This window comes from Aquarana catesbeiana, linkage group LG02 (genome assembly GCF_042186555.1).
Source record: "Aquarana catesbeiana isolate 2022-GZ linkage group LG02, ASM4218655v1, whole genome shotgun sequence".
NCBI lineage: Eukaryota > Metazoa > Chordata > Amphibia > Anura > Ranidae > Aquarana > Aquarana catesbeiana.
Window position 1 is genome coordinate 568,955,060 of NC_133325.1, and position 12,251 is coordinate 568,967,310.

The 12,251-nt window shown below is 39.8% G+C and overlaps 1 protein-coding gene across 1 annotated transcript in view; it reads right to left on the reverse strand.

Annotated features, from left to right (window-relative positions):
- Positions 1–12,251, reverse strand: part of LOC141130016 (tetraspanin-18-like) — a 115,533-nt gene that overhangs the window by 78,491 nt on the left and 24,791 nt on the right. The window lies entirely within an intron of this gene.

Below are 12,251 nucleotides of genomic sequence, written 5' to 3' on the forward strand. Positions count from 1 at the left end.
TAATAATTGGGATATACACTCATTTGTCACTGGAAAGTGTTTTGATATTTATATTTCAGCACGTTGTACTTTTATTAGTTATTACCACGATTGAACTTCTATATGCACTTGGTGGTTTATCATTTATAGTTATTTGCATTATATTTTACCTGTATGGTTTTATTTATCACATTTTATGTGTTTTATATGTGAAAATATTTTTTATATATATTATATATTTTATATGTGACACTATACTAGCGCGGGCACTTTTACTATTTTATATCTATTTACACGCAATGAAACGTGGTTCAGTGCTTGCAGCTTAAATAGTTTACTCTTTAGAGGCATTAGTCCATCTGTGGCTCGCAAGACACCCATATTTTATTTGTATCTTTTTTCATACACTTGCTAGTAGCCTATGGATCCATTTGCCTTCTTTGAAAATAGGGAGATAGATCTGGAAGATCTATTCTCAACCAGCAATAATAAGGAAAATGATATCACACATCTCTTTAGAAGACTGGGGCACTGCATGGATAAAAAAAGTAACATACGGTGGGATCGTTACACCATGGATAAATATTTAAAAGATGGCATGGTCCCCAGGAAACTAAGATGGGATGTTCCCATAAACGACGGATTACTGGGAGAAGGTGATATAGAGGAATGGTACTCCTTCTTTTCCATTAAGGGAAAAGAGATTATGGAATTTCTTCTGAAACGCAAACAACGCAAATTATCAATAACAGAGGGTCAGATTAAAGAAATCAGAGATAAGCTGGTTCCTTTTGTCAACACACCAGAGTATGATAGACTCATGGGAGAGCTGCACAAGAATTTGCAAAAGAAAGATATAGAAAACAAAAATACTAAGAGGAAAAAATATCTGAGGGATTCCGAGGATTACCAAAATAAACAGGTTTTTCGTTGGCAATCCACACTATTAACCAATACTAATGTCAACACACAGCCGCAGGCAGGAGATGGTGGTTCGAGTGACACGAGAACATCACAACCACCAGGACAGCAACTTTACCAGCAACAGAGCACCAAACAACCAGGGAGAGGATTACCCTCAAACCATCATGAGGGTAGACAACCTCAAACCCCCCACCGCCAGCCACCAAGGAGACCATACTATGACCAGCAGGAACGATCAAATTATGGGGGTAACTACACCCAATACCAGGATTATGGTCTGCCTAACAACCAGGCTAACTGGCATGATGGTAGACCACCACATCGTAGCGAAGGGAATAGAGTCCAACAGAATTACTATGATAAGGGGTATCAGTCCAATCCTCCCCCTCAACGACGGGGTGGACAATACAACTCCTATGACTACAGAAAACAGCATGGATACCAGCAAGGTACCCCGCATAGGTCTCAAGGCAACTACGAGTACCAACAGGGAACATCGCACAGAGGGAATTATCAACCTCACAGAGGTCCCCCACTAAACCAATATCAACAGAGGGGGAACCCCTCGGACTCGTATGGGAATACACAAAGGGGTGCGGTTTACTACTCACCAAAACCTCAGAGAGTGAGGTATGAAAACCCTCCGCAAGATCAATATAGGATTCCAATATATAATAGTTACCAGCCTTTGGAGAACAATGAAGATTTTTTTGATGATGAGTCTTTTTTAGGGGGTACCAGGGGAGGGCCCCCCCAAGAGTTAAGAAATCAAGGAAGAGAGGTGGGAGAGCAGGGAGAAGGATACAGAAGAAAAAGAAGGCGAGAAGATTAGGAGAGGGGATTTTTAACCTTAGTGGTGCTCCGCTCTCTAGGGAAGAACTGCTGGTTCTCGATAAAGGCATTAAGTTCGCCCCCAAGAAAGGGCTCAACAAATTTGAGACATATAATGGAATACAAAAGTTTATCCGAAAATTGAACATTAAGAAATATTATGCCCTGAATCCTATTGAAAAAGCCACTGGAAACAACAGGTACACCAATCTGAGGAATAACTCGGTTTTTAACCCCAATATAGCCAACAATAAATACGTAGATTTATTTAAGAAATTGGTGACAACTGAATTAGAGCAATTACCTACAAAGAAATTTTATGAACACAAGGATTTCACTAGAGGTTTGAATTCACTAAATACAAGAACAGATATAGTGGTGAGGCCAGCGGATAAAAGCGGGGGGATAGTTGTACTATCCCTACAACAATATAAGGGAGAAATGGAACGGATACTGAGCGATACTGATACATACCGACCATTGGATAGGAATCCTACCAAATCCTTCAAAAGTATATTAGAAAATATTGTTCATGATGGTGAGGAAGAAGGACTCCTGAGTAAACAGGAAGCAAAATATCTTGTCCCTACAGTTAGCAAGATACCAGTGATATACTTCCTACCAAAGATACATAAGGATAGCAAAAACCCCCCGGGAAGGCCAATAGTAAGTGGCATTGAATCTTTGACTTCCCGGTTGGGGGAATATATAGACATCCACCTGCAACCATTAGTGAAAAAAACAAAAGCCTACCTCAGGGATACTAAGCACACATTACAATTATTAAGAGATTGCAACGCAGAAGATAATATTATCATGGCCACAGGGGATGTAGCCTCTTTGTATACTAGCATAGACCATGAGGGAGCCATGAAAGCGGTAGAGTGGGCCCTGAGGAAGGAGGAACCCGTGGATGGAGATTTTGTTATATTTATCCTCAAATGTTTAGATTTCTGTTTACGCCATAATTTTTTCTGGTATGGGAACAAATTTTACTTACAGATAAAAGGTGTCGCTATGGGCGCTAAATTTGCCCCCAGCGTAGCGAACTTGTATATGGCCCAATGGGAAGAGGAAGGAGTTCTGAATGGAGTAGGTGATAATATTTTATTGTACAAGAGATTTATTGACGATCTACTGATCGTTTGGAAGGGAAGCATGGAGGCATTAATGCAACTACTGGATTCCATGAACCGCAACAATCTCAATATCTCCTTAACCTGAAATGTCAATAAAGAATACGTCCATTTTTTAGATCTGGAAATTTTTAACACCAATGAAGGTATTACTACCAGATAGTTTTTTAAAGCAACAGATCGTAACTCTTATATACCTATTACCAGCTGTCACTACAAACCCTGGTTGAGGAACATTCCCAGGGGCCAGTATATGAGAATGAGAAGGAATTGTACAAAAATTGAAGACTTTGAGTGGCAGTCCAACAAGCTAAGCAGCATGTTCTTAGATAAAGGATACCACAACGATTTCCTACAGAAAGAAAAAATGGAGGTTGAACGTTTGGAGAGGAACAATCTATTGAGAGACAAGATTGAAATTATGGATAGAAATCGCTAATGACAATATTAGCATCGTTCTTGATTACTCCCTACAAAATAATGAAGTACAGAAAATTATACGAAAATACTGGAATGTCCTAAAGCAGGACACTCACCTCAAAAGTGTGCTCCCGGAGAATCCTAAAATTGTTTTTAAAAAGGCACCCAATCTAAGGGATATATTGGTACACAACGTGGTTGAGCCACCCCCACCAAATCCTAGAATGTTTTGGGATCTTAAGGGCTTCTATGGATGTGGTAGATGCTACAGCTGTGTGAGAGTTCCAGGGAATGATAGAAGGTTAAAGGAATTCCACGATCCCAGAACCCATCAATCCTATACTATCAGGGAATTCATATCGTGTGACACTATTGGGGTCGTATACGCTTTAAAGTGCCCATGTGATTTTATCTATGTGGGGCGTACCACCAGAGCCCTAAAAGACAGATTAGAGGAACACGTACGCAACATCCATAAAGGGTCAGACAAACATCACTTATATATCCATTTTGAGAAAATGCATAATAAGAGTACGGTGGGGATGAAATTTTGGGGGATAGAGGCCCCTAAACGACATTGGAGAGGTTCCAATTTCACGAGAGATATCAGTAAACGGGAATCTTGGTGGATACACCAATTGGGTTCTCTTTTCCCTGGGGGGGGCTCAATAGGGACTTTGACTTAACATGTTTCCTCAGTAATTTCTAATGATATAAGAGTTAGCCTTAGATTATTGTACCTTTCAGATGGTTTTTATACAAATCAAGTTTCACGTGGGTTTTTACACATTATTTTAATAGTACCGTTATTGATAATATCTTATTAATTTATTTGGGTGTTTTTAGTAATAAAATATATATTTTTATATAATATTATATACTACTGATTTGACAGGAAGATTTGGGATTTATTATATATTCATATTTATATTTTAACCTATTCTAATTAATTATACTCCAATATGGGGATCTGATACGTGGATGTCTTGTAGGATCCATTGATTTTCAGGAGTCTTTGAGGGGGAGAATTTGATGTAATTTATTATTTGTTTTAATAAAGATGACGTATTAGGGTTGTTTTTATCTATAATGTTTAAAGTTAGATGAGGTGCGGTGTGGCATGGCTCCTATATGTACAGCTCTATCCTGATTTATCTATACACATTATGTCACTACACTACAATTAATGAAGACCACTTTATTTATTACTATTATTTTTATAAATTTTCAGGAAGCTGGTAATTGCTGTCACTTGATGATAACTATTGTTGTTTACCTTAAGGTGTAGCCCATCACTAGAGCTGTCCTCGGGCCCAGGTAAAATGGCCGCCGACATAATCCGATTGGATGATAGGCGATATGTGATTAGGTTTCACTTTCCAATCATTACACAGCATTGGAGTCACATTATAGGTGTAGCCCATCACTAGAGTTGTCCTCGAGCCTAGGCAAAATGGCCGCCGACACAATCCGATTGGATGATAGACGATATGTGATTAGGTTTCACTTTCCAATCATTACACAGTATTGGAGTCACATTATAGACTGGTGGGCACAGGCAAAATGTCCGCTTTAGTGATTCGTTTCTCAATACGGCGGTCCTCGGCAAAATGGCCGCCGACAACATATATATCTCACACTGTGCATCCGTCCAATGTTATCCCCCAGAGGAAGGCACGAAACCCCTGTGCCGAATACGCGTCGGGGAGGGGTAGGACGGAGCTGTCAGCAGAGGAGGAGGATTGCACATGCCATACCGCACGCCATACGATCAGCTGCTTATTATTTTACCTGTACAGTCTGGTGCACTCTAGCACCCATCCAATGTGAGTACCCTCTTGGAGGGCTTTATTCTTTTAATAAATGTACTGGCTATATTGCACTATGGAGTCCCTCTGTTTGTTTCTTCTATGATTTTGGATCTTGGTTTTACCTGAGAGGAGTGTTTTTGCATCATTGTAACCCGAGTGAGCCTAGCAGTTTCACCTGAGAGGAGTGTCTTTGCATCATTGTATCCTGAGTGAGCCTAGCAGTGGCCCCAATGCTTATTTAGACACCGTTTAATTACTGTGTCACACGACTGAAGGTGAGCGCAAGCACATGTGGGGTGTCACGGGAGAGCACAGTTTTCACGTGTTGTGATTTATACACCCATCAGAAGAAGCATGATGTATACTTATTTTATGGACACTATTTATTCACGTTTTTTGTGATTTGTATTTAATAATTGGGATATACACTCATTTGTCACTGGAAAGTGTTTTGATATTTATATTTCAGCACGTTGTACTTTTATTAGTTATTACCACGATTGCACTTCTATATGCACTTGGTGGTTTATCATTTATAGTTATTTGCATTATATTTTACCTGTATGGTTTTATTTATCACATTTTATGTGTTTTATATGTGAAAATATTTTTTATATATATTATATATTTTATATGTGACACTATACTAGCGCGGGCACTTTTACTATTTTGACCTTTGTCAAAGACATCGCTAAAATCGCAGTACTCCTCCGACAGGGAGGAAAGTAAAGAGGTGCACAGGACCTTGGCTACCTTCTGGAAGCATCTCTCACTGCATTGTGGTGACCAGGACAGAACCTCAGCACTGAGCCAAACAAAAGTAGGGTTGTGTCTCTGTAACCAAGGATAACCAATAACCAGTGGAAACTTAGGTGAGGAAATAACTTGGAATTGGATTATCTCATGGTGAAGGGCCCCTACGGACATGGACAACAGAACAGTCTCATGAGTCACATGGGCAGTCTGTAGAGGTCTCCTGTCAAGAGCCTCAATGGCAAGTGGAGTGTCACGCAGCTGCAGCGAAATCGAGTGCTTTGATACAAAGGCAGCATCAATGAACAGGCCTGCAACCCCAGAGTCGATTAGAGCCTGTATCTCAATGGATGACTCAGCCCAAGACAGGGTAACCAAAACCAGGGGCTTATCTTTCTGGGAAACTGGAGACGAAACAACGCCACCTAAGGTCTGTCCGTGACAGGACTCCAAGGTTCGGGCATTCCCTGGACGGGTGGGACAAGACTTCAAAAAGTGACCAGCCTGGCCACAATAAAGGCACAATCTCTCCCTCCTAAGGGCTCTCTTATCCGCAGAGAGACACATAAAGGCCAAGTACATGGGTTCATCTTCACTGACTGACTCGGTACCAGGAGGCATGGGAGGTGAGGGAGGCAAGGGTGGAACTGCAAAGCTCGGAGACAAATGTACAGGAGGCTTGCGCCAGCGCTCCTTAAAAGAGAGTCTTTCTCTGAGTCTGGAGTCAATGAGGATGGCAAATGTGATCAACCTCTCCAGTTCAGTGAGTATATTTCGGGCTGCTATCTCATCTTTGATGTTATCCGAGAGACCATGAGAGAAGGCAGCCATGGGGACCTCAATGTTCCAAGCAACCTCTGCTGCCAGAGTACAGAATTCAATGGCGTAATCGGCAGCAGTTCTCGTACTCTGTTTGATGGACATGAGGCTCTTGGCAGCAGAAGCGGAGCACGCGCGAACGTCAAATACTTTTTTGAAGGAAGCCACAAATTCTGGGTAACTCAGGACCATGGGTTTTTGTGTCTCCCATAGAGGGTTTGCCCAGGCCAAGGCTCTCTCAGAAAGCAAAGATATCACAAAACCTACTTTGCTTCTGTCCATGGGAAACGCCTGGGGCAGAATCTCAAAGTATATCTCAACCTGGTTGAGAAACCCTCAGCATTGAACTGGATCGCCCCCAAATCGCTGGGGAAGTTGAGCGGAACCAGACATGCCTCTTATAGAGATAATACTCGAGGCGGGTGCCTGCACAGAGACTGGAGCAGCAGCAGGAATGGCCTGCAACACAGGTTGTACTGGAGCAGCCATAGTGGAAGATTCCAGGTGAGCCATACGACTCAGGAGCATTTGTAACGCCAAGGCAAACTGATCCTTGCAGTGATCCTGGTCATCCAATCTGGAAAAATATTACCAACAAGTGGACTGACTGCATCTTCTGAATTCATGACCTTCGCCTAGACATGTGCATTGCGTTTCGTTCCGAATTGAAATTCGGATGAATTTTTTATTATTCAGAAATTCGGATGCATCCGAATTTCCAAATTAGAAAAGTAAAGAATTTAAAGGAATCCGAAAAAAACGAACAAATTCGAAAACATATTCGAATCGAATTCGAAAACAAATTCGAATCGAATTCGAAAAAAATAGAAAACGTTTTTCTAAAAAAACCAATAAGATAGAATATAAAATAATAAAGCAATAGAATGAATATATATATATGGTTATACAGAAACAGAATGAAATAGAATGAAATCGAATTCTAATAGAAAAGACTAGAACAGAAAAACAATATAACAGAATAGAAAAAAAAATATATAAAAAAATATATAAAACCATCTTCCGAAATTGGAATTTGGTACTGAATGAATTCAAATAGAAAAGATTAGAATAGAACAGAAAATAATATAAAGGAATAGCATAGAAAAACAATAGAACAGAATAGAAAAAAAAAATATTCTATTCTAATCTTTTCTATTCAAATTCATTCTGTACCAAATTCCAATTTCGGAAGATGGTTTTTTATATATATATATATATATATATATATATATATATATATATATATATATATATATATATATATATATAATGTATATATATATATATATATAAAAAAAAACATTTTCCGAAATTCGAATTTCGTATAAAATGAATTTGAATTTGAATAGAAAAGATTAGAATAGAGTAGAAAGAATAGACTAGAAAAACAATAGAACAGAATAGAATAAGATATAATATATATATTATATTTTATTCTGTTCTATTGTTTTTCTAGTCTATTCTTTTCTATTATTTTCTATTCAAATTCGAATTCATTCTATACAAAATTCGAATTTCAGAAGCCATCTTCCGAAATTCGAATTTCGCATAGAATTAATTCAAATTCGAATAGAAAAGTTTAGAATAGAATAGAAAAGAATAGCATAGAAAAATAATGGAACAGAATAGAAAAAAAATATAATATATATATAACCATCTTCCGAAATTGGAATTTGGTACAGAATGAATTTGAATAAAAAAGATTAGAATAGAATATATTATATTTTTTTCTATTCTGTTCTATTGTTTTTCTATGCTATTCTTTTATATTTTCTATTCTATCCTAATCTTTTCTATTGGAATTCGATTTCATTCTATACGAATTTCAAATTTCGCAAAATGGTTATATATAGTTTACTTTTTCAAATTCAGTTAATGTTTTTTTTTGAATGCGGTAGAATTTTTTCGAATTTGATAGTTTTTTTCGAATGTGGTAGAATTTTTTCGAATTTGACAGTTTTTTTCGAATGTGGTAGAATTTTTTCGAATTTGACAGTTTTTTCGAATGTGGTAGAATTTTTTCGAATTTGACAGTTTTTTTCGAATGTGGTAGAATTTTTTCGAATTTGATAGTTTTTTTTTCGAATGTGGTAGAATTTTTTCGAATTTGATAGTTTTTTTTCGAATGTGGTAGAATTTTTTCGAATTTGATAGTTTTTTTTCGAATGTGGTAGAATTTTGTCGAATTTGATAGTTTTTTTCGAATTTTTTCGAATGCGGTCGAATTTTTTCGAATTCGAATACGAAACGAAACGAATTCCGAAAACGAATGTAATGAATGCAACGAATTTAACTAAATGAATTTAGTTAAATAACGAATCTAAACTAAACTAAATGAATTTTTTCATCCTGCACATGTCTACCTTCGCCAACTGTCAGAAACCTTGAATCAGACCGTGACAGAAGTACAGTTAATCACACTTGTTTAATAATAATAAAAAGTTAAACAGAGTAAGCGTAGTCAATACATAGCCAGAGTTCAGTAACCAGATCGGGTAGTCAGCCAATGCCAATGTCAGAGAGCCAGAGATCAGCGTAGTAGTACAGCAAGCAGGATCAGGAGCCAGAATGGACGTCAGCCGAGCAAGTCTTCAACAGGAACGCAGTAGAAAATCTCTGAGATGTGACCAAAGGCGAAGGCAGGGATGGAGTGAGCTGGATGGCTTTAAGTAGCCAGGACTGACAAGCAGATCATCAACAGCTGAGTCACTGTGGAGAGAAAGGAGCTGGCAATTAGCCGACAGCTGAGAGGCCAGCTCAGAGAAGGCAGGGCTGAGCCCAGCCCTGACAGCTTGTGACCTAAGTTTGACTCATCTCATAGGTCTGCAGGTGCTGTTTTACAGTTGTTTGTTGCTGCACCACCATGCTGATATTTCCTAGGTGGAATAAATATACAGCCCCTGTCAGTATAATCATCTGTTGCTTCACCCTATCATGAATGCATGGGCTGTATGCTGGTGAAAGTGGTGTTTTTTTGTTTTTTTACACTATGTTGTCTAACTTTATTGGTGATGATGGGTGGTTCCTGTTTATACATCTTGATCATTTGAATTTTTTGTATCAATAAAGATTATTTATATACTTTTGCAAATTTACTGCTATTTTTCCATTCTTGTAACTTGTCATTATACCCTGGTGACTCAAGATTATGGTCCTTTTGGCAGTTCAGTTTTTCTGCCTTTTTTCTTATGTACCTCTGGTTTGGGGGGTGGAAATATAACGGGATATCCGACAGAAAAAATGTGTTTTATATTAATGGTCCTCCAATCCACCTATATCTAATGTGTTAATGCAATGTATACATACAAAGGAAAATGAGAAAAGAGTACACACACCTATTTATAATTTCTGGTAAAAAGACATATTGTAAAACAATAAATGTCATATTCATGTGTTTTATGAAGCATAGGGATAATAATTCATTAATAAAAATGTACAAAATGAATGATAACAAATATTAAATAAAAAACATGTAGGTACTAAAAATTATCATGTGTGTGTATATGTATATAAATTTAAAAAATACACACACATGTACTGTATATACCATATTTACAAGAGTTATATATAAAGTTACACTAATAGTGCATACAGTGAGTGCATACAGTGATAGCTGTGCAAATCAAAGTCTTTTCTTAAAAAAAAAAAATTGCTGTGCTCCGTATCCCTTTAATTTCTGTGCATCACCTTGTGGGGAACTGTGAATACTCCGCACTCACCAGATATGTTGGACTCCTTTACCTTATAGCAAAGAGAGTCAGTTGTGCTTGTAGGTCTTTAGGGGGACCTTTCCCACTGCGTTGTCCTCTGGTTACTCCCGCTGGTGTGGATTATCTCCAATGGTGACTCTGCATATCCAGGGCCATAAAGTGCAGGTGTGCATTATATGGAGAGAGAGAAGCTTCTCATAGTATGAAATCCTCAAAAACTTTTATTTAAAAATCGTTATCATACATGGTAAGAAACCATAAAATTGTAGTTGTTTGTAAACAGACTGGACATCGCCCTAAAGCATAAGAACCGACTCTGTGTTTGTGCAAATAGTGGTTGCTGCCTGAAAAATGGCATGTGTTCCACTAACTCAGCCGGTGGTGGCATGTAGGAAGTTCAGCTTGATGCGTTTCGTCATCCAAGTGCGATGTTAGCAATAAGTTCCCTTGCGTTCCAGTCACTTAAATTAATTTGTCATAGCAAACTGCAGTCCTCCCCTCCAATTATCTGTTGGATTCAGAGTAGACCCCAGAGGCGTAGCTTGAAGCTTGTGGGCCCCCATACAAAAGTTGACCTGGGCCCCCCCCACTACTTCCAGCGTGCGTGCAGATACATCCACTGCACGCCAAGATACTCAAAGTGGCTTAAGAGTTTTGAGTTCCCACAGTTCCTCTTTACATCAGAGAACAGGGATTACCGCTGGAGAATCAGAGGACAGGGATCACCGCTGGAGAATCAGAGGACAGGGATCACCGCTGGAGAATCAGAGGACAGGAAGAACCGCTGGAGAATCAGAGGACAGGGATCACCGCTGGAGAATCAGAGGACAGGGATCACAGCTGGAGAATCAGGACAGGGATCACCCCTGGCAGGTCACTTGGCAGAGCTCCTTTCCCATCCCAGCACTGTATACAGCACCCCCCACACTACACAAGGCTGAAATCACATTTCTTTACACACAGTCTGTCAGCCTTCACAGGGTGTATATGGCATTTATGTTGCCGTTCTGACCTGTGAAATTCTCAGGTCGGAAAGGCAGTGTAGTTGCAGTAGGTGGATACACCCTGTGCAGATCTTGCAGAGGAGGAGCAGTATAGAGTGCTGTAATGGGAAAGGAGCTCAGCAGCTGGGCATAGCATCCAGGGAGGAGGGGTGGTCAGGGGGTTTGGGGGGGGCACAACTTAGATCTGGGGGCAAAGCCAAGTAACACAAAATCTGGAGCCTGCAGCCCCTCAGGGGCCCCTCAGGTGTTGGGGGAAGGTCACCTCCCGGAGGTGTATGTCTTTTCCCCATTGTCAGGGAAGTGAGGTAAGCGCACATCCCCAGGTGGAAGGGGGGGTAGAGAGAATCCCAGCTGGTGACTGGGAGACACTGAGCCGTGTCCTACCTCACCAGTGACATTGGTCCTATCGTGGCTACAGGGCGGCACTCTCCTCCTCTTGCCTCGCTGAGCTTGGTTACCATTCAATGTTGCCAGCACACAGCACAGACACTTCCCCATCCTGGGCTGTTTTCACCTTGTGCTCCTCTCCATTCAGGAAATGTCTCACAGCTTCTCCCCAGCCAATTCAAACAGAGGGGTGTGGACTGTGGAAGGCAAAGTAGAAGCCCAGTACTGGAGTGTGGCTGCGGGGCCCTATGGCAGATTGGAGCTGGATTTTGTGGAGGATATGATAATATGACAGGGAGGCAGCAGGGGCCCCCTGGAGCTAGGGTCAGGTTGCAATTGTGACCCCTGCAACCCCTTATGCTATGCCCGTGTAGGGAGTTCATACCACTTGTGGGACAGGCAAATTTGTTAGCACCTTCTGTGCTATTGTTAGTATTATATTTTCTAATTACACCTCTCATATACCCTTGGTATTAT